This window comes from Lissotriton helveticus, chromosome 10, assembly GCF_964261635.1.
Source record: "Lissotriton helveticus chromosome 10, aLisHel1.1, whole genome shotgun sequence".
In the NCBI taxonomy this organism is placed as follows: Eukaryota; Metazoa; Chordata; class Amphibia; order Caudata; family Salamandridae; genus Lissotriton; species Lissotriton helveticus.
Window position 1 is genome coordinate 590,717,770 of NC_136071.1, and position 21,606 is coordinate 590,739,375.

General features: G+C 47.3%; 36 non-coding genes across 36 annotated transcripts; all 36 read left to right on the forward strand.

Moving 5' to 3' along the window:
* Window positions 1-348: 348 nt before the first annotated feature.
* Window positions 349-420, forward strand: TRNAP-AGG (transfer RNA proline (anticodon AGG)). The gene has a single exon. It is a non-coding gene; the product is annotated as a tRNA-Pro (tRNA).
* Window positions 421-806: 386 nt separating this feature from the next.
* Window positions 807-879, forward strand: TRNAV-AAC (transfer RNA valine (anticodon AAC)). Its single transcript has one exon. It is a non-coding gene; the product is annotated as a tRNA-Val (tRNA).
* Window positions 880-1,175: 296 nt separating this feature from the next.
* Window positions 1,176-1,287, forward strand: TRNAL-CAA (transfer RNA leucine (anticodon CAA)). The gene is made up of 2 exons: window positions 1,176-1,213; window positions 1,242-1,287. It is a non-coding gene; the product is annotated as a tRNA-Leu (tRNA).
* A 941-nt stretch (window positions 1,288-2,228) lies between these two features.
* On the forward strand, window positions 2,229-2,300 carry TRNAP-UGG (transfer RNA proline (anticodon UGG)). Its single transcript has one exon. It is a non-coding gene; the product is annotated as a tRNA-Pro (tRNA).
* A 384-nt stretch (window positions 2,301-2,684) lies between these two features.
* Window positions 2,685-2,757, forward strand: TRNAV-UAC (transfer RNA valine (anticodon UAC)). Its single transcript has one exon. It is a non-coding gene; the product is annotated as a tRNA-Val (tRNA).
* A 434-nt stretch (window positions 2,758-3,191) lies between these two features.
* On the forward strand, window positions 3,192-3,263 carry TRNAP-AGG (transfer RNA proline (anticodon AGG)). Its single transcript has one exon. It is a non-coding gene; the product is annotated as a tRNA-Pro (tRNA).
* Window positions 3,264-3,649: 386 nt separating this feature from the next.
* On the forward strand, window positions 3,650-3,722 carry TRNAV-AAC (transfer RNA valine (anticodon AAC)). Its single transcript has one exon. It is a non-coding gene; the product is annotated as a tRNA-Val (tRNA).
* Window positions 3,723-4,017: 295 nt separating this feature from the next.
* Window positions 4,018-4,129, forward strand: TRNAL-CAA (transfer RNA leucine (anticodon CAA)). Its single transcript has 2 exons — window positions 4,018-4,055; window positions 4,084-4,129. It is a non-coding gene; the product is annotated as a tRNA-Leu (tRNA).
* A 940-nt stretch (window positions 4,130-5,069) lies between these two features.
* Window positions 5,070-5,141, forward strand: TRNAP-UGG (transfer RNA proline (anticodon UGG)). The gene has a single exon. It is a non-coding gene; the product is annotated as a tRNA-Pro (tRNA).
* Window positions 5,142-5,525: 384 nt separating this feature from the next.
* Window positions 5,526-5,598, forward strand: TRNAV-UAC (transfer RNA valine (anticodon UAC)). The gene has a single exon. It is a non-coding gene; the product is annotated as a tRNA-Val (tRNA).
* A 434-nt stretch (window positions 5,599-6,032) lies between these two features.
* TRNAP-AGG (transfer RNA proline (anticodon AGG)) lies at window positions 6,033-6,104 on the forward strand. Its single transcript has one exon. It is a non-coding gene; the product is annotated as a tRNA-Pro (tRNA).
* Window positions 6,105-6,489: 385 nt separating this feature from the next.
* On the forward strand, window positions 6,490-6,562 carry TRNAV-AAC (transfer RNA valine (anticodon AAC)). The gene has a single exon. It is a non-coding gene; the product is annotated as a tRNA-Val (tRNA).
* A 295-nt stretch (window positions 6,563-6,857) lies between these two features.
* TRNAL-CAA (transfer RNA leucine (anticodon CAA)) lies at window positions 6,858-6,969 on the forward strand. Its single transcript has 2 exons — window positions 6,858-6,895; window positions 6,924-6,969. It is a non-coding gene; the product is annotated as a tRNA-Leu (tRNA).
* A 940-nt stretch (window positions 6,970-7,909) lies between these two features.
* On the forward strand, window positions 7,910-7,981 carry TRNAP-UGG (transfer RNA proline (anticodon UGG)). The gene has a single exon. It is a non-coding gene; the product is annotated as a tRNA-Pro (tRNA).
* Window positions 7,982-8,365: 384 nt separating this feature from the next.
* TRNAV-UAC (transfer RNA valine (anticodon UAC)) lies at window positions 8,366-8,438 on the forward strand. Its single transcript has one exon. It is a non-coding gene; the product is annotated as a tRNA-Val (tRNA).
* A 434-nt stretch (window positions 8,439-8,872) lies between these two features.
* TRNAP-AGG (transfer RNA proline (anticodon AGG)) lies at window positions 8,873-8,944 on the forward strand. The gene has a single exon. It is a non-coding gene; the product is annotated as a tRNA-Pro (tRNA).
* Window positions 8,945-9,330: 386 nt separating this feature from the next.
* TRNAV-AAC (transfer RNA valine (anticodon AAC)) lies at window positions 9,331-9,403 on the forward strand. Its single transcript has one exon. It is a non-coding gene; the product is annotated as a tRNA-Val (tRNA).
* Window positions 9,404-9,698: 295 nt separating this feature from the next.
* Window positions 9,699-9,810, forward strand: TRNAL-CAA (transfer RNA leucine (anticodon CAA)). The gene is made up of 2 exons: window positions 9,699-9,736; window positions 9,765-9,810. It is a non-coding gene; the product is annotated as a tRNA-Leu (tRNA).
* A 930-nt stretch (window positions 9,811-10,740) lies between these two features.
* Window positions 10,741-10,812, forward strand: TRNAP-UGG (transfer RNA proline (anticodon UGG)). The gene has a single exon. It is a non-coding gene; the product is annotated as a tRNA-Pro (tRNA).
* Window positions 10,813-11,196: 384 nt separating this feature from the next.
* On the forward strand, window positions 11,197-11,269 carry TRNAV-UAC (transfer RNA valine (anticodon UAC)). Its single transcript has one exon. It is a non-coding gene; the product is annotated as a tRNA-Val (tRNA).
* A 434-nt stretch (window positions 11,270-11,703) lies between these two features.
* TRNAP-AGG (transfer RNA proline (anticodon AGG)) lies at window positions 11,704-11,775 on the forward strand. The gene has a single exon. It is a non-coding gene; the product is annotated as a tRNA-Pro (tRNA).
* A 385-nt stretch (window positions 11,776-12,160) lies between these two features.
* Window positions 12,161-12,233, forward strand: TRNAV-AAC (transfer RNA valine (anticodon AAC)). Its single transcript has one exon. It is a non-coding gene; the product is annotated as a tRNA-Val (tRNA).
* A 296-nt stretch (window positions 12,234-12,529) lies between these two features.
* TRNAL-CAA (transfer RNA leucine (anticodon CAA)) lies at window positions 12,530-12,641 on the forward strand. Its single transcript has 2 exons — window positions 12,530-12,567; window positions 12,596-12,641. It is a non-coding gene; the product is annotated as a tRNA-Leu (tRNA).
* Window positions 12,642-14,044: 1,403 nt separating this feature from the next.
* Window positions 14,045-14,117, forward strand: TRNAV-UAC (transfer RNA valine (anticodon UAC)). The gene has a single exon. It is a non-coding gene; the product is annotated as a tRNA-Val (tRNA).
* Window positions 14,118-14,551: 434 nt separating this feature from the next.
* Window positions 14,552-14,623, forward strand: TRNAP-AGG (transfer RNA proline (anticodon AGG)). The gene has a single exon. It is a non-coding gene; the product is annotated as a tRNA-Pro (tRNA).
* A 385-nt stretch (window positions 14,624-15,008) lies between these two features.
* On the forward strand, window positions 15,009-15,081 carry TRNAV-AAC (transfer RNA valine (anticodon AAC)). The gene has a single exon. It is a non-coding gene; the product is annotated as a tRNA-Val (tRNA).
* A 296-nt stretch (window positions 15,082-15,377) lies between these two features.
* On the forward strand, window positions 15,378-15,489 carry TRNAL-CAA (transfer RNA leucine (anticodon CAA)). The gene is made up of 2 exons: window positions 15,378-15,415; window positions 15,444-15,489. It is a non-coding gene; the product is annotated as a tRNA-Leu (tRNA).
* A 940-nt stretch (window positions 15,490-16,429) lies between these two features.
* TRNAP-CGG (transfer RNA proline (anticodon CGG)) lies at window positions 16,430-16,501 on the forward strand. The gene has a single exon. It is a non-coding gene; the product is annotated as a tRNA-Pro (tRNA).
* Window positions 16,502-16,885: 384 nt separating this feature from the next.
* Window positions 16,886-16,958, forward strand: TRNAV-UAC (transfer RNA valine (anticodon UAC)). The gene has a single exon. It is a non-coding gene; the product is annotated as a tRNA-Val (tRNA).
* Window positions 16,959-17,392: 434 nt separating this feature from the next.
* Window positions 17,393-17,464, forward strand: TRNAP-AGG (transfer RNA proline (anticodon AGG)). The gene has a single exon. It is a non-coding gene; the product is annotated as a tRNA-Pro (tRNA).
* A 386-nt stretch (window positions 17,465-17,850) lies between these two features.
* TRNAV-AAC (transfer RNA valine (anticodon AAC)) lies at window positions 17,851-17,923 on the forward strand. Its single transcript has one exon. It is a non-coding gene; the product is annotated as a tRNA-Val (tRNA).
* A 296-nt stretch (window positions 17,924-18,219) lies between these two features.
* Window positions 18,220-18,331, forward strand: TRNAL-CAA (transfer RNA leucine (anticodon CAA)). The gene is made up of 2 exons: window positions 18,220-18,257; window positions 18,286-18,331. It is a non-coding gene; the product is annotated as a tRNA-Leu (tRNA).
* A 1,404-nt stretch (window positions 18,332-19,735) lies between these two features.
* TRNAV-UAC (transfer RNA valine (anticodon UAC)) lies at window positions 19,736-19,808 on the forward strand. Its single transcript has one exon. It is a non-coding gene; the product is annotated as a tRNA-Val (tRNA).
* Window positions 19,809-20,242: 434 nt separating this feature from the next.
* Window positions 20,243-20,314, forward strand: TRNAP-AGG (transfer RNA proline (anticodon AGG)). The gene has a single exon. It is a non-coding gene; the product is annotated as a tRNA-Pro (tRNA).
* A 385-nt stretch (window positions 20,315-20,699) lies between these two features.
* On the forward strand, window positions 20,700-20,772 carry TRNAV-AAC (transfer RNA valine (anticodon AAC)). Its single transcript has one exon. It is a non-coding gene; the product is annotated as a tRNA-Val (tRNA).
* A 296-nt stretch (window positions 20,773-21,068) lies between these two features.
* TRNAL-CAA (transfer RNA leucine (anticodon CAA)) lies at window positions 21,069-21,180 on the forward strand. The gene is made up of 2 exons: window positions 21,069-21,106; window positions 21,135-21,180. It is a non-coding gene; the product is annotated as a tRNA-Leu (tRNA).
* The last annotated feature ends 426 nt before the right edge of the window (window positions 21,181-21,606 follow it).

Sequence of the window (21,606 nt, forward strand, 5' to 3'; positions counted from 1 at the left end):
ACCTGACGTAGTGTGCTCCAGGGATCTCAGTGACAGCTCGAAAAGAGAAGTGACGATAGCTTGCGCCATTCGCTTGCTCGCCCTTTGCTCTGAAGGGTGGGCCTACTTCATGAAAGCAAGGAATGAGAGCAGAAATGCTTTTCTTGTCCTCACCGCAAGCAGACACTTAGAGAAAACAAACTGTCTGAAGGACAGAGGCTTTTTAATTTCTTGTTTGATGACGGCCATGGAAAAGACAGCAATCATATTGCAGAAGAGAGCAACATGTGCAGTTGCTTGCTTTGGGTGAAGCATTCACCGACTAGCTGCCACTAACCCCTGGAGCCATGTCAGAGGTGACTCTTGCGTGGCTCGTTGGTCTAGGGGTATGATTCTCGCTTAGGGTGCGAGAGGTCCCGGGTTCAAATCCCGGACGAGCCCTTTTTAGAGCTAAACATACAAATCGTACTAAAAATGCACTAAGCCTGACTATTTCTAGTAATACTCGGTTGATTTTTTGCTTAACATATTCCTAACCTCAGTAGAAAAATGGATCACCGTGCTTTTTCTGCCTACCTGCTTAGTCTCAGTGTGTCCCAGGTGATGCTTTCCCAAGCTGTACTCGCAGACATTTAGGCATCAGATATTTGTCTGTCAATGCCTGCACAAGTAAATTTTGAATACGTCTAATTGCAAGCATGTTGGATGATATCTCTGAGGTTTTCACACTTGTTCTGCACATTCTGAGCCGCTGCTGATACAGCAGAATAGAAGTAGCGTGAAGCCTTGAGAGGAACTTTGCTTTAACAGTAGCAAGCAGCAAGGTCGTTTCTGTAGTGTAGTGGTCATCACGTTCGCCTAACACGCGAAAGTTCCCCGGTTCGAGACCGGGCAGAAACACTGAGCGTTGGCTGCTTTTATGTGCACACTCTAAAACCTTATTATCTGAATGCAAGTTTAAGAAGAGGTGGTCTTTGAACACAGTGAGCCGTGGGAAACTTTCTTTACCTTTGCAAGACGAAACAAAGTTATCTGCATCCATCATCTGGGGGTCGTTCTTGTGCCTATTTTTATTTTGTTTAAGCTATGTTGTATTGTTGGGGCCTTTACACCTGTGACATTGCTGTGAAGGTTGTAAGTGGAAACATTGGCAGGTGCAGATAGAAGAGTTAGACCTAAGCCCCCCCTCATGAGCCGTCAGGATGGCCGAGTGGTCTAAGGCGCCAGACTCAAGAGAGCTTGATCTTCAGTGTAGCTGAGCCTTCTGGTCTCCTCATGGAGGCGTGGGTTCAAATCCCACTTCTGACAGGTCCCTTTTACACCCGTAAATCTTCCTGTTTTTTGCAGTGCGTTCCCAGCAAACACCACAATCTTTGCAGGAACCTGTAGCATGTGAAGAGAAATCCACCAACAATCAGGCTGGGCCCTCAATCACAATTCCATGGATTTCTGGAAATGACACCTCAGGCACACCTTCCATTAAATTTGCACTCCATCACAGTAACTGCCATGCTGGGTTTCTAACTAAGCAGTTGATCCCATCATTTGTTGTGAGGCTCTCCTGCCACCTTTTGGGTAGAGAAGGCACTGTCCCTGCAAAAACACAGGCAGACATGTTCAACAGGGCTTCCTGGTTATGTGGGAGGAGCAGAATGCCATTGGTCCCCCCCTTGCAAATTCTAATTTACATAAGGAAGACAGAGAGGTAGCTGGGAGTAGGCACTGCACACGGGCATTGCACTCTCTCTTATGATTTGCAGCCAATTCTAGATTGAGGCAGGAGGAAAGGAGGTGACTCGCCCAACAATGGCTATACTGAGAAGTCAGCCACTCTGGGTCTCCCAGGTGAGTGTTTCAGGCCTGTGAGCCACTCATATAAATCTCGCCTGATCGAGCCTGATCGAGCGCTGAGCGAGCGCGTTTGAATCCAAATATCAAACCCCTCTTTCTCAGGCGCAGGAAATGGTGGGCCCTTCATTGCTTCTGGTGTGGAAGTCTATGGGGCAAGGGTCCAGGACTTGCAGAGGAGAACAATTGCCAGAAAGTGCTTGCTGTTCTCATCTGTGCCTTTTTTCTGCTCACTGGCTGATAGGAGATTGGCTGCCCCCTTTCTTGCTAGAGTGAAAAAACAACAACTTGAGAGAAAACATGACGTTGTGAGGCTCACTTAGAGGGAGACTAGCCAAATAGCCCTGCTTTTTTTCTGAAAGACGCTTCAGAAATTGTTCAAAATGTCTCCTGGCCACTCAGGCTCGTTGGTCTAGGGGTATGATTCTCGCTTTGGGTGCGAGAGGTCCCGGGTTCAAATCCCGGTCGAGCCCATGCTGTGGACATTTTCAGGATGCTTGTAATATAGGAGCATTTCTTCTTTTCAATGCTATAAGACGCTGTGTATGTCGAGAAAGTTCCTTACCCTGCACGCTATTTTCCACTTGTGGCGGGATAAAGGAGTGCAGGACTTCTTTGCAACTGCTTTTCTGGGCCAGACCAGCATGGTAGGAACATTACATGCATAGTGTTTTTCTAGTGTAATTTCAGGATATGGTTTCAAAATCGCCTCTTGGAATAAAAGTGGTCCTCATTCCTGTCTTCCAAAGAAATAGAGACCGGGTAAGGAGAGCCCAACTTTGAGCTTCAAGGACATTGGCCCTTAGTCTGTGCATTCCAGCCCAATACATGCCAACAAGATTCCTGAGTTAGTGTCTGTTTCTGTAGTGTAGTGGTTATCACGTTCGCCTTACACGCGAAAGGTCCCTGGTTCGAGACCGGGCAGAAACAGCGGTTTGCTGTTTTTAACAGTGTTTGCCTTTACTGGCTGACTTTATAGGAAAGCTGAGATAATAGAGGCTGTCTATCCCTCACCAACCTGACGTAGTGTGCTACAGGGATCCCAGTGACAGCTCGAAAAGAGAAGTGACGATAGCTTGCGCCATTCGCTTGCTCGCCCTTTGCTCTGAAGGGTGGGCCTACTTCATGAAAGCAAGGAATGAGAGCAGAAATGCTTTTCTTGTCCTCACCGCAAGCAGACACTTAGAGAAAACAAACTGTCTGAAGGACAGAGGCTTTTTAATTTCTTGTTTGATGACGGCCATGGAAAAGACAGCAATCATATTGCAGAAGAGAGCAACATGTGCAGTTGCTTGCTTTGGGTGAAGCATTCACCGACTAGCTGCCACTAACCGCTGGAGCCATGTCAGAGGTGACTCTTGCGTGGCTCGTTGGTCTAGGGGTATGATTCTCGCTTAGGGTGCGAGAGGTCCCGGGTTCAAATCCCGGACGAGCCCTTTTTAGAGCTAAACATACAAATCGTACTAAAAATGCACTATGCCTGACTATTTCTAGTAATACTCGGTTGATTTTTTGCTTAACATATTCCTAACCTCAGTAGAAAAATGGATCACCGTGCTTTTTCTGCCTACCTGCTTAGTCTCAGTGTGTCCCAGGTGATGCTTTCCCAAGCTGTACTCGCAGACATTTAGGCATCAGATATTTGTCTGTCGATGCCTGCACAAGTAAATTTTGAATACGTCTAATTGCAAGCATGTTGGATGATATCTTTGAGGTTTTCACACTTGTTCTGCACATTCTGAGCCACTGCTGATACAGCAGAATAGAAGTAGGGTGAAGCCTTGAGAGGAACTTTGCTTTAACAGTAGCAAGCAGCAAAGTCGTTTCTGTAGTGTAGTGGTCATCACGTTCGCCTAACACGCGAAAGGTCCCCGGTTCGAGACCGGGCAGAAACACTGAGCGTTGGCTGCTTTTATGTGCACACTCTAAAACCTTATTATCTGAATGCAAGTTTAAGAAGAGGTGGTCTTTGAACACAGTGAGCCGTGGGAAACTTTCTTTACCTTTGCAAGACGAAACAAAGTTATCTGCATCCATCATCTGGGGGTCGTTCTTGTGCCTATTTTTATTTTGTTTAAGCTATGTTGTATTGTTGGGGCCTTTACACCTGTGACATTGCTGTGAAGGTTGTAAGTGGAAACATTGGCAGGTGCAGATAGAAGAGTTAGACCTAAGCCCCCCTCATGAACCGTCAGGATGGCCGAGTGGTCTAAGGCGCCAGACTCAAGAGAGCTTGATCTTCAGTGTAGCTGAGCCTTCTGGTCTCCTCATGGAGGCGTGGGTTCAAATCCCACTTCTGACAGGTCCCTTTTACACCCGTAAATCTTCCTGTTTTTTGCAGTGCGTTCCCGGCAAACACCACAATCTTTGCAGGAACCTGTAGCATGTGAAGAGAAATCCACCAACAATCAGGCTGGGCCCTCAATCACAATTCCATGGATTTCTGGAAATGACACCTCAGGCACACCTTCCATTAAATTTGCACTCCATCACAGTAACTGCCATGCTGGGTTTCTAACTAAGCAGTTGATCCCATCATTTGTTGTGAGGCTCTCCTGCCACCTTTTGGGCAGAGAAGGCACTGTCCCTGCAAAAACACAGGCAGACATGTTCAACAGGGCTTCCTGGTTATGTGGGAGGAGCAGAATGCCATTGGTCCCCCCTTGCAAATTCTAATTTACATAAGGAAGACAGAGAGGTAGCTGGGAGTAGGCACTGCACACGGGCATTGCACTCTCTCTTATGATTTGCAGCCAATTCTAGATTGAGGCAGGAGGAAAGGAGGTGACTCGCCCAACAATGGCTATACTGAGAAGTCAGCCACTCTGGGTCTCCCAGGTGAGTGTTTCAGGCCTGTGAGCCACTCATATAAATCTCGCCTGATCGAGCCTGATCGAGCGCTGAGCGAGCGCGTTTGAATCCAAATATCAAACCCCTCTTTCTCAGGCGCAGGAAATGGTGGGCCCTTCATTGCTTCTGGTGTGGAAGTCTATGGGGCAAGGGTCCAGGACTTGCAGAGGAGAACAATTGCCAGAAAGTGCTTGCTGTTCTCATCTGTGCCTTTTTTCTGCTCACTGGCTGATAGGAGATTGGCTGCCCCCTTTCTTGCTAGAGTGAAAAAACAACAACTTGAGAGAAAACATGACGTTGTGAGGCTCACTTAGAGGGAGACTAGCCAAATAGCCCTGCTTTTTTTCTGAAAGACGCTTCAGAAATTGTTCAAAATGTCTCCTGGCCACTCAGGCTCGTTGGTCTAGGGGTATGATTCTCGCTTTGGGTGCGAGAGGTCCCGGGTTCAAATCCCGGTCGAGCCCATGCTGTGGACATTTTCAGGATGCTTGTAATATAGGAGCATTTCTTCTTTTCAATGCTATAAGACGCTGTGTATGTCGAGAAAGTTCCTTACCCTGCACGCTATTTTCCACTTGTGGCGGGATAAAGGAGTGCAGGACTTCTTTGCAACTGCTTTTCTGGGCCAGACCAGCATGGTAGGAACATTACATGCATAGTGTTTTTCTAGTGTAATTTCAGGATATGGTTTCAAAATCGCCTCTTGGAATAAAAGTGGTCCTCATTCCTGTCTTCCAAAGAAATAGAGACCGGGTAAGGAGAGCCCAACTTTGAGCTTCAAGGACATTGGCCCTTAGTCTGTGCATTCCAGCCCAATACATGCCAACAAGATTCCTGAGTTAGTGTCTGTTTCTGTAGTGTAGTGTTTATCACGTTCGCCTTACACGCGAAAGGTCCCTGGTTCGAGACCGGGCAGAAACAGCGGTTTGCTGTTTTTAACAGTGTTTGCCTTTACTGGCTGACTTTATAGGAAAGCTGAGATAATAGAGGCTGTCTATCCCTCACCAACCTGACGTAGTGTGCTCCAGGGATCTCAGTGACAGCTCGAAAAGAGAAGTGACGATAGCTTGCGCCATTCGCTTGCTCGCCCTTTGCTCTGAAGGGTGGGCCTACTTCATGAAAGCAAGGAATGAGAGCAGAAATGCTTTTCTTGTCCTCACCGCAAGCAGACACTTAGAGAAAACAAACTGTCTGAAGGACAGAGGCTTTTTAATTTCTTGTTTGATGACGGCCATGGAAAAGACAGCAATCATATTGCAGAAGAGAGCAACATGTGCAGTTGCTTGCTTTGGGTGAAGCATTCACCGACTAGCTGCCACTAACCCCTGGAGCCATGTCAGAGGTGACTCTTGCGTGGCTCGTTGGTCTAGGGGTATGATTCTCGCTTAGGGTGCGAGAGGTCCCGGGTTCAAATCCCGGACGAGCCCTTTTTAGAGCTAAACATACAAATCGTACTAAAAATGCACTATGCCTGACTATTTCTAGTAATACTCGGTGCATTGTTGCGCAACATATTCCTAACCTCAGAAGAAAAATGGATCACCGTGCTTTTTCTGCCTACCTGCTTAGTCTCAGTGTGTCCCAGGTGATGCTTTCCCAAGCTGTACTCACAGACATTTAGGCATCAGATATTTGTCTGTCGATGCCTGCACAAGTAAATTTTGAATACGTCTAATTGCAAGCATGTTGGATGATATCTCTGAGGTTTTCACACTTGTTCTGCACATTCTGAGCCGCTGCTGATACAGCAGAATAGAAGTAGGGTGAAGCCTTGAGAGGAACTTTGCTTTAACAGTAGCAAGCAGCAAGGTCGTTTCTGTAGTGTAGTGGTCATCACGTTCGCCTAACACGCGAAAGGTCCCCGGTTCGAGACCGGGCAGAAACACTGAGCGTTGGCTGCTTTTATGTGCACACTCTAAAACCTTATTATCTGAATGCAAGTTTAAGAAGAGGTGGTCTTTGAACACAGTGAGCCGTGGGAAACTTTCTTTACCTTTGCAAGACGAAACAAAGTTATCTGCATCCGTCATCTGGGGGTCGTTCTTGTGCCTATTTTTATTTTGTTTAAGCTATGTTGTATTGTTGGGGCCTTTACACCTGTGACATTGCTCTGAAGGTTGTAAGTGGAAACATTGGCAGGTGCAGATAGAAGAGTTAGACCTAAGCCCCCCTCATGAGCCGTCAGGATGGCCGAGTGGTCTAAGGCGCCAGACTCAAGAGAGCTTGATCTTCAGTGTAGCTGAGCCTTCTGGTCTCCTCATGGAGGCGTGGGTTCAAATCCCACTTCTGACAGGTCCCTTTTACACCCGTAAATCTTCCTGTTTTTTGCAGTGCGTTCCCGGCAAACACCACAATCTTTGCAGGAACCTGTAGCATGTGAAGAGAAATCCACCAACAATCAGGCTGGGCCCTCAATCACAATTCCATGGATTTCTGGAAATGACACCTCAGGCACACCTTCCATTAAATTTGCACTCCATCACAGTAACTGCCATGCTGGGTTTCTAACTAAGCAGTTGATCCCATCATTTGTTGTGAGGCTCTCCTGCCACCTTTTGGGCAGAGAAGGCACTGTCCCTGCAAAAACACAGGCAGACATGTTCAACAGGGCTTCCTGGTTATGTGGGAGGAGCAGAATGCCATTGGTCCCCCCTTGCAAATTCTAATTTACATAAGGAAGACAGAGAGGTAGCTGGGAGTAGGCACTGCACACGGGCATTGCACTCTCTCTTATGATTTGCAGCCAATTCTAGATTGAGGCAGGAGGAAAGGAGGTGACTCGCCCAACAATGGCTATACTGAGAAGTCAGCCACTCTGGGTCTCCCAGGTGAGTGTTTCAGGCCTGTGAGCCACTCATATAAATCTCGCCTGATCGAGCCTGATCGAGCGCTGAGCGAGCGCGTTTGAATCCAAATATCAAACCCCTCTTTCTCAGGCGCAGGAAATGGTGGGCCCTTCATTGCTTCTGGTGTGGAAGTCTATGGGGCAAGGGTCCAGGACTTGCAGAGGAGAACAATTGCCAGAAAGTGCTTGCTGTTCTCATCTGTGCCTTTTTTCTGCTCACTGGCTGATAGGAGATTGGCTGCCCCCTTTCTTGCTAGAGTGAAAAAACAACAACTTGAGAGAAAACATGACGTTGTGAGGCTCACTTAGAGGGAGACTAGCCAAATAGCCCTGCTTTTTTTCTGAAAGACGCTTCAGAAATTGTTCAAAATGTCTCCTGGCCACTCAGGCTCGTTGGTCTAGGGGTATGATTCTCGCTTTGGGTGCGAGAGGTCCCGGGTTCAAATCCCGGTCGAGCCCATGCTGTGGACATTTTCAGGATGCTTGTAATATAGGAGCATTTCTTCTTTTCAATGCTATAAGACGCTGTGTATGTCGAGAAAGTTCCTTACCCTGCACGCTATTTTCCACTTGTGGCGGGATAAAGGAGTGCAGGACTTCTTTGCAACTGCTTTTCTGGGCCAGACCAGCATGGTAGGAACATTACATGCATAGTGTTTTTCTAGTGTAATTTCAGGATATGGTTTCAAAATCGCCTCTTGGAATAAAAGTGGTCCTCATTCCTGTCTTCCAAAGAAATAGAGACCGGGTAAGGAGAGCCCAACTTTGAGCTTCAAGGACATTGGCCCTTAGTCTGTGCATTCCAGCCCAATACATGCCAACAAGATTCCTGAGTTAGTGTCTGTTTCTGTAGTGTAGTGGTTATCACGTTCGCCTTACACGCGAAAGGTCCCTGGTTCGAGACCGGGCAGAAACAGCGGTTTGCTGTTTTTAACAGTGTTTGCCTTTACTGGCTGACTTTATAGGAAAGCTGAGATAATAGAGGCTGTCTATCCCTCACCAACCTGACGTAGTGTGCTACAGGGATCCCAGTGACAGCTCGAAAAGAGAAGTGACGATAGCTTGCGCCATTCGCTTGCTCGCCCTTTGCTCTGAAGGGTGGGCCTACTTCATGAAAGCAAGGAATGAGAGCAGAAATGCTTTTCTTGTCCTCACCGCAAGCAGACACTTAGAGAAAACAAACTGTCTGAAGGACAGAGGCTTTTGAATTTCTTGTTTGATGACGGCCATGGAAAAGACAGCAATCATATTGCAGAAGAGAGCAACATGTGCAGTTGCTTGCTTTGGGTGAAGCATTCACCGACTAGCTGCCACTAACCGCTGGAGCCATGTCAGAGGTGACTCTTGCGTGGCTCGTTGGTCTAGGGGTATGATTCTCGCTTAGGGTGCGAGAGGTCCCGGGTTCAAATCCCGGACGAGCCCTTTTTAGAGCTAAACATACAAATCGTACTAAAAATGCACTATGCCTGACTATTTCTAGTAATACTCGGTTGATTTTTTGCTTAACATATTCCTAACCTCAGTAGAAAAATGGATCACCGTGCTTTTTCTGCCTACCTGCTTAGTCTCAGTGTGTCCCAGGTGATGCTTTCCCAAGCTGTACTCGCAGACATTTAGGCATCAGATATTTGTCTGTCGATGCCTGCACAAGTAAATTTTGAATACGTCTAATTGCAAGCATGTTGGATGATATCTTTGAGGTTTTCACACTTGTTCTGCACATTCTGAGCCGCTGCTGATACAGCAGAATAGAAGTAGGGTGAAGCCTTGAGAGGAACTTTGCTTTAACAGTAGCAAGCAGCAAAGTCGTTTCTGTAGTGTAGTGGTCATCACGTTCGCCTAACACGCGAAAGGTCCCCGGTTCGAGACCGGGCAGAAACACTGAGCGTTGGCTGCTTTTATGTGCACACTCTAAAACCTTATTATCTGAATGCAAGTTTAAGAAGAGGTGGTCTTTGAACACAGTGAGCCGTGGGAAACTTTCTTTACCTTTGCAAGACGAAACAAAGTTATCTGCATCCATCATCTGGGGGTCGTTCTTGTGCCTATTTTTATTTTGTTTAAGCTATGTTGTATTGTTGGGGCCTTTACACCTGTGACATTGCTGTGAAGGTTGTAAGTGGAAACATTGGCAGGTGCAGATAGAAGAGTTAGACCTAAGCCCCCCTCATGAACCGTCAGGATGGCCGAGTGGTCTAAGGCGCCAGACTCAAGAGAGCTTGATCTTCAGTGTAGCTGAGCCTTCTGGTCTCCTCATGGAGGCGTGGGTTCAAATCCCACTTCTGACAGGTCCCTTTTACACCCGTAAATCTTCCTGTTTTTTGCAGTGCGTTCCCGGCAAACACCACAATCTTTGCAGGAACCTGTAGCATGTGAAGAGAAATCCACCAACAATCAGGCTGGGCCCTCAATCACAATTCCATGGATTTCTGGAAATGACACCTCAGGCACACCTTCCATTAAATTTGCACTCCATCACAGTAACTGCCATGCTGGGTTTCTAACTAAGCAGTTGATCCCATCATTTGTTGTGAGGCTCTCCTGCCACCTTTTGGGCAGAGAAGGCACTGTCCCTGCAAAAACACAGGCAGACATGTTCAACAGGGCTTCCTGGTTATGTGGGAGGAGCAGAATGCCATTGGTCCCCCCTTGCAAATTCTAATTTACATAAGGAAGACAGAGAGGTAGCTGGGAGTAGGCACTGCACACGGGCATTGCACTCTCTCTTATGATTTGCAGCCAATTCTAGATTGAGGCAGGAGGAAAGGAGGTGACTCGCCCAACAATGGCTATACTGAGAAGTCAGCCACTCTGGGTCTCCCAGGTGAGTGTTTCAGGCCTGTGAGCCACTCATATAAATCTCGCCTGATCGAGCGCTGAGCGAGCGCGTTTGAATCCAAATATCAAACCCCTCTTTCTCAGGCGCAGGAAATGGTGGGCCCTTCATTGCTTCTGGTGTGGAAGTCTATGGGGCAAGGGTCCAGGACTTGCAGAGGAGAACAATTGCCAGAAAGTGCTTGCTGTTCTCATCTGTGCCTTTTTTCTGCTCACTGGCTGATAGGAGATTGGCTGCCCCCTTTCTTGCTAGAGTGAAAAAACAACAACTTGAGAGAAAACATGACGTTGTGAGGCTCACTTAGAGGGAGACTAGCCAAATAGCCCTGTTTTGTTTCTGAAAGACGCTTCAGAAATTGTTCAAAATGTCTCCTGGCCACTCAGGCTCGTTGGTCTAGGGGTATGATTCTCGCTTTGGGTGCGAGAGGTCCCGGGTTCAAATCCCGGTCGAGCCCATGCTGTGGACATTTTCAGGATGCTTGTAATATAGGAGCATTTCTTCTTTTCAATGCTATAAGACGCTGTGTATGTCGAGAAAGTTCCTTACCCTGCACGCTATTTTCCACTTGTGGCGGGATAAAGGAGTGCAGGACTTCTTTGCAACTGCTTTTCTGGGCCAGACCAGCATGGTAGGAACATTACATGCATAGTGTTTTTCTAGTGTAATTTCAGGATATGGTTTCAAAATCGCCTCTTGGAATAAAAGTGGTCCTCATTCCTGTCTTCCAAAGAAATAGAGACCGGGTAAGGAGAGCCCAACTTTGAGCTTCAAGGACATTGGCCCTTAGTCTGTGCATTCCAGCCCAATACATGCCAACAAGATTCCTGAGTTAGTGTCTGTTTCTGTAGTGTAGTGTTTATCACATTCGCCTTACACGCGAAAGGTCCCTGGTTCGAGACCGGGCAGAAACAGCGGTTTGCTGTTTTTAACAGTGTTTGCCTTTACTGGCTGACTTTATAGGAAAGCTGAGATAATAGAGGCTGTCTATCCCTCACCAACCTGACGTAGTGTGCTCCAGGGATCTCAGTGACAGCTCGAAAAGAGAAGTGACGATAGCTTGCGCCATTCGATTGCTCGCCCTTTGCTCTGAAGGGTGGGCCTACTTCATGAAAGCAAGGAATGAGAGCAGAAATGCTTTTCTTGTCCTCACCGCAAGCAGACACTTAGAGAAAACAAACTGTCTGAAGGACAGAGGCTTTTTAATTTCTTGTTTGATGACGGCCATGGAAAAGACAGCAATCATATTGCAGAAGAGAGCAACATGTGCAGTTGCTTGCTTTGGGTGAAGCATTCACCGACTAGCTGCCACTAACCCCTGGAGCCATGTCAGAGGTGACTCTTGCGTGGCTCGTTGGTCTAGGGGTATGATTCTCGCTTAGGGTGCGAGAGGTCCCGGGTTCAAATCCCGGACGAGCCCTTTTTAGAGCTAAACATACAAATCGTACTAAAAATGCACTATGCCTGACTATTTCTAGTAATACTCGGTGCATTGTTGCGCAACATATTCCTAACCTCAGAAGAAAAATGGATCACCGTGCTTTTTCTGCCTACCTGCTTAGTCTCAGTGTGTCCCAGGTGATGCTTTCCCAAGCTGTACTCACAGACATTTAGGCATCAGATATTTGTCTGTCGATGCCTGCACAAGTAAATTTTGAATACGTCTAATTGCAAGCATGTTGGATGATATCTCTGAGGTTTTCACACTTGTTCTGCACATTCTGAGCCGCTGCTGATACAGCAGAATAGAAGTAGGGTGAAGCCTTGAGAGGAACTTTGCTTTAACAGTAGCAAGCAGCAAGGTCGTTTCTGTAGTGTAGTGGTCATCACGTTCGCCTAACACGCGAAAGGTCCCCGGTTCGAGACCGGGCAGAAACACTGAGCGTTGGCTGCTTTTATGTGCACACTCTAAAACCTTATTATCTGAATGCAAGTTTAAGAAGAGGTGGTCTTTGAACACAGTGAGCCGTGGGAAACTTTCTTTACCTTTGCAAGACGAAACAAAGTTATCTGCATCCGTCATCTGGGGGTCGTTCTTGTGCCTATTTTTATTTTGTTTAAGCTATGTTGTATTGTTGGGGCCTTTACACCTGTGACATTGCTGTGAAGGTTGTAAGTGGAAACATTGGCAGGTGCAGATAGAAGAGTTAGACCTAAGCCCCCTCTCATGAGCCGTCAGGATGGCCGAGTGGTCTAAGGCGCCAGACTCAAGAGAGCTTGATCTTCAGTGTAGCTGAGCCTTCTGGTCTCCTCATGGAGGCGTGGGTTCAAATCCCACTTCTGACAGGTCCCTTTTACACCCGTAAATCTTCCTGTTTTTTGCAGTGCGTTCCCGGCAAACACCACAATCTTTGCAGGAACCTGTAGCATGTGAAGAGAAATCCACCAACAATCAGGCTGGGCCCTCAATCACAATTCCATGGATTTCTGGAAATGACACCTCAGGCACACCTTCCATTAAATTTGCACTCCATCACAGTAACTGCCATGCTGGGTTTCTAACTAAGCAGTTGATCCCATCATTTGTTGTGAGGCTCTCCTGCCACCTTTTGGGCAGAGAAGGCACTGTCCCTGCAAAAACACAGGCAGACATGTTCAACAGGGCTTCCTGGTTATGTGGGAGGAGCAGAATGCCATTGGTCCCCCCTTGCAAATTCTAATTTACATAAGGAAGACAGAGAGGTAGCTGGGAGTAGGCACTGCACACGGGCATTGCACTCTCTCTTATGATTTGCAGCCAATTCTAGATTGAGGCAGGAGGAAAGGAGGTGACTCGCCCAACAATGGCTATACTGAGAAGTCAGCCACTCTGGGTCTCCCAGGTGAGTGTTTCAGGCCTGTGAGCCACTCATATAAATCTCGCCTGATCGAGCCTGATCGAGCGCTGAGCGAGCGCGTTTGAATCCAAATATCAAACCCCTCTTTCTCAGTTCTCAGGCGCAGGAAATGGTGGGCCCTTCATTGCTTCTGGTGTGGAAGTCTATGGGGCAAGGGTCCAGGACTTGCAGAGGAGAACAATTGCCAGAAAGTGCTTGCTGTTCTCATCTGTGCCTTTTTTCTGCTCACTGGCTGATAGGAGATTGGCTGCCCCCTTTCTTGCTAGAGTGAAAAAACAACAACTTGAGAGAAAACATGACGTTGTGAGGCTCACTTAGAGGGAGACTAGCCAAATAGCCCTGCTTTTTTTCTGAAAGACGCTTCAGAAATTGTTCAAAATGTCTCCTGGCCACTCAGGCTCGTTGGTCTAGGGGTATGATTCTCGCTTCGGGTGCGAGAGGTCCCGTTTTCAAATCCCGGACGAGCCCATGCTGTGGACATTTTCAGGATGCTTGTAATATAGGAGCATTTCTTCTTTTCAATGCTATAAGACGCTGTGTATGTCGAGAAAGTTCCTTACCCTGCACGCTATTTTCCACTTGTGGCGGGATAAAGGAGTGCAGGACTTCTTTGCAACTGCTTTTCTGGGCCAGACCAGCATGGTAGGAACATTACATGCATAGTGTTTTTCTAGTGTAATTTCAGGATATGGTTTCAAAATCGCCTCTTGGAATAAAAGTGGTCCTCATTCCTGTCTTCCAAAGAAATAGAGACCGGGTAAGGAGAGCCCAACTTTGAGCTTCAAGGACATTGGCCCTTAGTCTGTGCATTCCAGCCCAATACATGCCAACAAGATTCCTGAGTTAGTGTCTGTTTCTGTAGTGTAGTGGTTATCACGTTCGCCTTACACGCGAAAGGTCCCTGGTTCGAGACCGGGCAGAAACAGCGGTTTGCTGTTTTTAACAGTGTTTGCCTTTACTGGCTGACTTTATAGGAAAGCTGAGATAATAGAGGCTGTCTATCCCTCACCAACCTGACGTAGTGTGCTCCAGGGATCTCAGTGACAGCTCGAAAAGAGAAGTGACGATAGCTTGCGCCATTCGCTTGCTCGCCCTTTGCTCTGAAGGGTGGGCCTACTTCATGAAAGCAAGGAATGAGAGCAGAAATGCTTTTCTTGTCCTCACCGCAAGCAGACACTTAGAGAAAACAAACTGTCTGAAGGACAGAGGCTTTTTAATTTCTTGTTTGATGACGGCCATGGAAAAGACAGCAATCATATTGCAGAAGAGAGCAACATGTGCAGTTGCTTGCTTTGGGTGAAGCATTCACCGACTAGCTGCCACTAACCCCTGGAGCCATGTCAGAGGTGACTCTTGCGTGGCTCGTTGGTCTAGGGGTATGATTCTCGCTTAGGGTGCGAGAGGTCCCGGGTTCAAATCCCGGACGAGCCCTTTTTAGAGCTAAACATACAAATCGTACTAAAAATGCACTATGCCTGACTATTTCTAGTAATACTCGGTGCATTGTTGCGCAACATATTCCTAACCTCAGAAGAAAAATGGATCACCGTGCTTTTTCTGCCTACCTGCTTAGTCTCAGTGTGTCCCAGGTGATGCTTTCCCAAGCTGTACTCGCAGACATTTAGGCATCAGATATTTGTCTGTCGATGCCTGCACAAGTAAATTTTGAATACGTCTAATTGCAAGCATGTTGGATGATATCTCTGAGGTTTTCACACTTGTTCTGCACATTCTGAGCCGCTGCTGATACAGCAGAATAGAAGTAGGGTGAAGCCTTGAGAGGAACTTTGCTTTAACAGTAGCAAGCAGCAAGGTCGTTTCTGTAGTGTAGTGGTCATCACGTTCGCCTAACACGCGAAAGGTCCCCGGTTCGAGACCGGGCAGAAACACTGAGCGTTGGCTGCTTTTATGTGCACACTCTAAAACCTTATTATCTGAATGCAAGTTTAAGAAGATGTGGTCTTTGAACACAGTGAGCCGTGGGAAACTTTCTTTACCTTTGCAAGACGAAACAAAGTTATCTGCATCCGTCATCTGGGGGTCGTTCTTGTGCCTATTTTTATTTTGTTTAAGCTATGTTGTATTGTTGGGGCCTTTACACCTGTGACATTGCTGTGAAGGTTGTAAGTGGAAACATTGGCAGGTGCAGATAGAAGAGTTAGACCTAAGCCCCCCCTCATGAGCCGTCAGGATGGCCGAGTGGTCTAAGGCGCCAGACTCAAGAGAGCTTGATCTTCAGTGTAGCTGAGCCTTCTGGTCTCCTCATGGAGGCGTGGGTTCAAATCCCACTTCTGACAGGTCCCTTTTACACCCGTAAATCTTCCTGTTTTTTGCAGTGCGTTCCCGGCAAACACCACAATCTTTGCAGGAATCTGTAGCATGTGAAGAGAAATCCACCAACAATCAGGCTGGGCCCTCAATCACAATTCCATGGATTTCTGGAAATGACACCTCAGGCACACCTTCCATTAAATTTGCACTCCATCACAGTAACTGCCATGCTGGGTTTCTAACTAAGCAGTTGATCCCATCATTTGTTGTGAGGCTCTCCTGCCACCTTTTGGGCAGAGAAGGCACTGTCCCTGCAAAAACACAGGCAGACATGTTCAACAGGGCTTCCTGGTTATGTGGGAGGAGCAGAATGCCATTGGTCCCCCCTTGCAAATTCTAATTTACATAAGGAAGACAGAGAGGTAGCTGGGAGTAGGCACTGCACACGGGCATTGCACTCTCTCTTATGATTTGCAGCCAATTCTAGATTGAGGCAGGAGGAAAGGAGGTGACTCGCCCAACAATGGCTATACTGAGAAGTCAGCCACTCTGGGTCTCCCAGGTGAGTGTTTCAGGCCTGTGAGCCACTCATATAAATCTCGCCTGATCGAGCCTGATCGAGCGCTGAGCGAGCGCGTTTGAATCCAAATATCAAACCCCTCTTTCTCAGGCGCAGGAAATGGTGGGCCCTTCATTGCTTCTGGTGTGGAAGTCTATGGGGCAAGGGTCCAGGACTTGCAGAGGAGAACAATTGCCAGAAAGTGCTTGCTGTTCTCATCTGTGCCTTTTTTCTGCTCACTGGCTGATAGGAGATTGGCTGCCCCCTTTCTTGCTAGAGTGAAAAAACAACAACTTGAGAGAAAACATGACGTTGTGAGGCTCACTTAGAGGGAGACTAGCCAAATAGCCCTGCTTTTTTTCTGAAAGACGCTTCAGAAATTGTTCAAAATGTCTCCTGGCCACTCAGGCTCGTTGGTCTAGGGGTATGATTCTCGCTTCGGGTGCGAGAGGTCCCGGGTTCAAATCCCGGACGAGCCCATGCTGTGGACATTTTCAGGAGGCTTGTAATATAGGAGCATTTCTTCTTTTCAATGCTATAAGACGCTGTGTATGTCGAGAAAGTTCCTTACCCTGCACGCTATTTTCCACTTGTGGCGGGATAAAGGAGTGCAGGACTTCTTTGCAACTGCTTTTCTGGGCCAGACCAGCATGGTAGGAACATTACATGCATAGTGTTTTTCTAGTGTAATTTCAGGATATGGTTTCAAAATCGCCTCTTGGAATAAAAGTGGTCCTCATTCCTGTCTTCCAAAGAAATAGAGACCGGGTAAGGAGAGCCCAACTTTGAGCTTCAAGGACATTGGCCCTTAGTCTGTGCATTCCAGCCCAATACATGCCAACAAGATTCCTGAGTTAGTGTCTGTTTCTGTAGTGTAGTGGTTATCACGTTCGCCTTACACGCGAAAGGTCCCTGGTTCGAGACCGGGCAGAAACAGCGGTTTGCTGTTTTTAACAGTGTTTGCCTTTACTGGCTGACTTTATAGGAAAGCTGAGATAATAGAGGCTGTCTATCCCTCACCAACCTGACGTAGTGTGCTCCAGGGATCTCAGTGACAGCTCGAAAAGAGAAGTGACGATAGCTTGCGCCATTCGCTTGCTCGCCCTTTGCTCTGAAGGGTGGGCCTACTTCATGAAAGCAAGGAATGAGAGCAGAAATGCTTTTCTTGTCCTCACCGCAAGCAGACACTTAGAGAAAACAAACTGTCTGAAGGACAGAGGCTTTTTAATTTCTTGTTTGATGACGGCCATGGAAAAGACAGCAATCATATTGCAGAAGAGAGCAACATGTGCAGTTGCTTGCTTTGGGTGAAGCATTCACCGACTAGCTGCCACTAACCCCTGGAGCCATGTCAGAGGTGACTCTTGCGTGGCTCGTTGGTCTAGGGGTATGATTCTCGCTTAGGGTGTGAGAGGTCCCGGGTTCAAATCCCGGACGAGCCCTTTTTAGAGCTAAACATACAAATCGTACTAAAAATGCACTAAGCCTGACTATTTCTAGTAATACTCGGTTGATTTTTTGCTTAACATATTCCTAACCTCAGTAGAAAAATGGATCACCGTGCTTTTTCTGCCTACCTGCTTAGTCTCAGTGTGTCCCAGGTGATGCTTTCCCAAGCTGTACTCGCAGACATTTAGGCATCAGATATTTGTCTGTCGATGCCTGCACAAGTAAATTTTGAATACGTCTAATTGCAAGCATGTTGGATGATATCTCTGAGGTTTTCACACTTGTTCTGCACATTCTGAGCCGCTGCTGATACAGCAGAATAGAAGTAGCGTGAAGCCTTGAGAGGAACTTTGCTTTAACAGTAGCAAGCAGCAAGGTCGTTTCTGTAGTGTAGTGGTCATCACGTTCGCCTAACACGCGAAAGTTCCCCGGTTCGAGACCGGGCAGAAACACTGAGCGTTGGCTGCTTTTATGTGCACACTCTAAAACCTTATTATCTGAATGCAAGTTTAAGAAGAGGTGGTCTTTGAACACAGTGAGCCGTGGGAAACTTTCTTTACCTTTGCAAGACGAAACAAAGTTATCTGCATCCATCATCTGGGGGTCGTTCTTGTGCCTATTTTTATTTTGTTTAAGCTATGTTGTATTGTTGGGGCCTTTACACCTGTGACATTGCTGTGAAGGTTGTAAGTGGAAACATTGGCAGGTGCAGATAGAAGAGTTAGACCTAAGCCCCCTCTCATGAGCCGTCAGGATGGCCGAGTGGTCTAAGGCGCCAGACTCAAGAGAGCTTGATCTTCAGTGTAGCTGAGCCTTCTGGTCTCCTCATGGAGGCGTGGGTTCAAATCCCACTTCTGACAGGTCCCTTTTACACCCGTAAATCTTCCTGTTTTTTGCAGTGCGTTCCCGGCAAACACCACAATCTTTGCAGGAACCTGTAGCATGTGAAGAGAAATCCACCAACAATCAGGCTGGGCCCTCAATCACAATTCCATGGATTTCTGGAAATGACACCTCAGGCACACCTTCCATTAAATTTGCACTCCATCACAGTAACTGCCATGCTGGGTTTCTAACTAAGCAGTTGATCCCATCATTTGTTGTGAGGCTCTCCTGCCACCTTTTGGGCAGAGAAGGCACTGTCCCTGCAAAAACACAGGCAGACATGTTCAACAGGGCTTCCTGGTTATGTGGGAGGAGCAGAATGCCATTGGTCCCCCCTTGCAAATTCTAATTTACATAAGGAAGACAGAGAGGTAGCTGGGAGTAGGCACTGCACACGGGCATTGCACTCTCTCTTATGATTTGCAGCCAATTCTAGATTGAGGCAGGAGGAAAGGAGGTGACTCGCCCAACAATGGCTATACTGAGAAGTCAGCCACTCTGGGTCTCCCAGGTGAGTGTTTCAGGCCTGTGAGCCACTCATATAAATCTCGCCTGATCGAGCGCTGAGCGAGCGCTGAGCGAGCGCGTTTGAATCCAAATATCAAACCCCTCTTTCTCAGTTCTCAGGCGCAGGAAATGGTGGGCCCTTCATTGCTTCTGGTGTGGAAGTCTATGGGGCAAGGGTCCAGGACTTGCAGAGGAGAACAATTGCCAGAAAGTGCTTGCTGTTCTCATCTGTGCCTTTTTTCTGCTCACTGGCTGATAGGAGATTGGCTGCCCCCTTTCTTGCTAGAGTGAAAAAACAACAACTTGAGAGAAAACATGACGTTGTGAGGCTCACTTAGAGGGAGACTAGCCAAATAGCCCTGCTTTTTTTCTGAAAGACGCTTCAGAAATTGTTCAAAATGTCTCCTGGCCACTCAGGCTCGTTGGTCTAGGGGTATGATTCTCGCTTCGGGTGCGAGAGGTCCCGTTTTCAAATCCCGGACGAGCCCATGCTGTGGACATTTTCAGGATGCTTGTAATATAGGAGCATTTCTTCTTTTCAATGCTATAAGACGCTGTGTATGTCGAGAAAGTTCCTTACCCTGCACGCTATTTTCCACTTGTGGCGGGATAAAGGAGTGCAGGACTTCTTTGCAACTGCTTTTCTGGGCCAGACCAGCATGGTAGGAACATTACATGCATAGTGTTTTTCTAGTGTAATTTCAGGATATGGTTTCAAAATCGCCTCTTGGAATAAAAGTGGTCCTCATTCCTGTCTTCCAAAGAAATAGAGACCGGGTAAGGAGAGCCCAACTTTGAGCTTCAAGGACATTGGCCCTTAGTCTGTGCATTCCAGCCCAATACATGCCAACAAGATTCCTGAGTTAGTGTCTGTTTCTGTAGTGTAGTGGTTATCACGTTCGCCTTACACGCGAAAGGTCCCTGGTTCGAGACCGGGCAGAAACAGCGGTTTGCTGTTTTTAACAGTGTTTGCCTTTACTGGCTGACTTTATAGGAAAGCTGAGATAATAGAGGCTGTCTATCCCTCACCAACCTGACGTAGTGTGCTCCAGGGATCTCAGTGACAGCTCGAAAAGAGAAGTGACGATAGCTTGCGCCATTCGCTTGCTCGCCCTTTGCTCTGAAGGGTGGGCCTACTTCATGAAAGCAAGGAATGAGAGCAGAAATGCTTTTCTTGTCCTCACCGCAAGCAGACACTTAGAGAAAACAAACTGTCTGAAGGACAGAGGCTTTTTAATTTCTTGTTTGATGACGGCCATGGAAAAGACAGCAATCATATTGCAGAAGAGAGCAACATGTGCAGTTGCTTGCTTTGGGTGAAGCATTCACCGACTAGCTGCCACTAACCCCTGGAGCCATGTCAGAGGTGACTCTTGCGTGGCTCGTTGGTCTAGGGGTATGATTCTCGCTTAGGGTGCGAGAGGTCCCGGGTTCAAATCCCGGACGAGCCCTTTTTAGAGCTAAACATACAAATCGTACTAAAAATGCACTATGCCTGACTATTTCTAGTAATACTCGGTGCATTGTTGCGCAACATATTCCTAACCTCAGAAGAAAAATGGATCACCGTGCTTTTTCTGCCTACCTGCTTAGTCTCAGTGTGTCCCAGGTGATGCTTTCCCAAGCTGTACTCGCAGACATTTAGGCATCAGATATTTGTCTGTCGATGCCTGCACAAGTAAATTTTGAATACGTCTAATTGCAAGCATGTTGGATGATATCTCTGAGGTTTTCACACTTGTTCTGCACATTCTGAGCCGCTGCTGATACAGCAGAATAGAAGTAGGGTGAAGCCTTGAGAGGAACTTTGCTTTAACAGTAGCAAGCAGCAAGGTCGTTTCTGTAGTGTAGTGGTCATCACGTTCGCCTAACACGCGAAAGGTCCCCGGTTCGAGACCGGGCAGAAACACTGAGCGTTGGCTGCTTTTATGTGCACACTCTAAAACCTTATTATCTGAATGCAAGTTTAAGAAGAGGTGGTCTTTGAACACAGTGAGCCGTGGGAAACTTTCTTTACCTTTGCAAGACGAAACAAAGTTATCTGCATCCGTCATCTGGGGGTCGTTCTTGTGCCTATTTTTATTTTGTTTAAGCTATGTTGTATTGTTGGGGCCTTTACACCTGTGACATTGCTGTGAAGGTTGTAAGTGGAAACATTGGCAGGTGCAGATAGAAGAGTTAGACCTAAGCCCCCCCTCATGAGCCGTCAGGATGGCCGAGTGGTCTAAGGCGCCAGACTCAAGAGAGCTTGATCTTCAGTGTAGCTGAGCCTTCTGGTCTCCTCATGGAGGCGTGGGTTCAAATCCCACTTCTGACAGGTCCCTTTTACACCCGTAAATCTTCCTGTTTTTTGCAGTGCGTTCCCGGCAAACACCACAATCTTTGCAGGAATCTGTAGCATGTGAAGAGAAATCCACCAACAATCAGGCTGGGCCCTCAATCACAATTCCATGGATTTCTGGAAATGACACCTCAGGCACACCTTCCATTAAATTTGCACTCCATCACAGTAACTGCCATGCTGGGTTTCTAACTAAGCAGTTGATCCCATCATTTGTTGTGAGGCTCTCCTGCCACCTTTTGGGCAGAGAAGGCACTGTCCCTGCAAAAACACAGGCAGACATGTTCAACAGGGCTTCCTGGTTATGTGGGAGGAGCAGAATGCCATTGGTCCCCCCTTGCAAATTCTAATTTACATAAGGAAGACAGAGAGGTAGCTGGGAGTAGGCACTGCACACGGGCA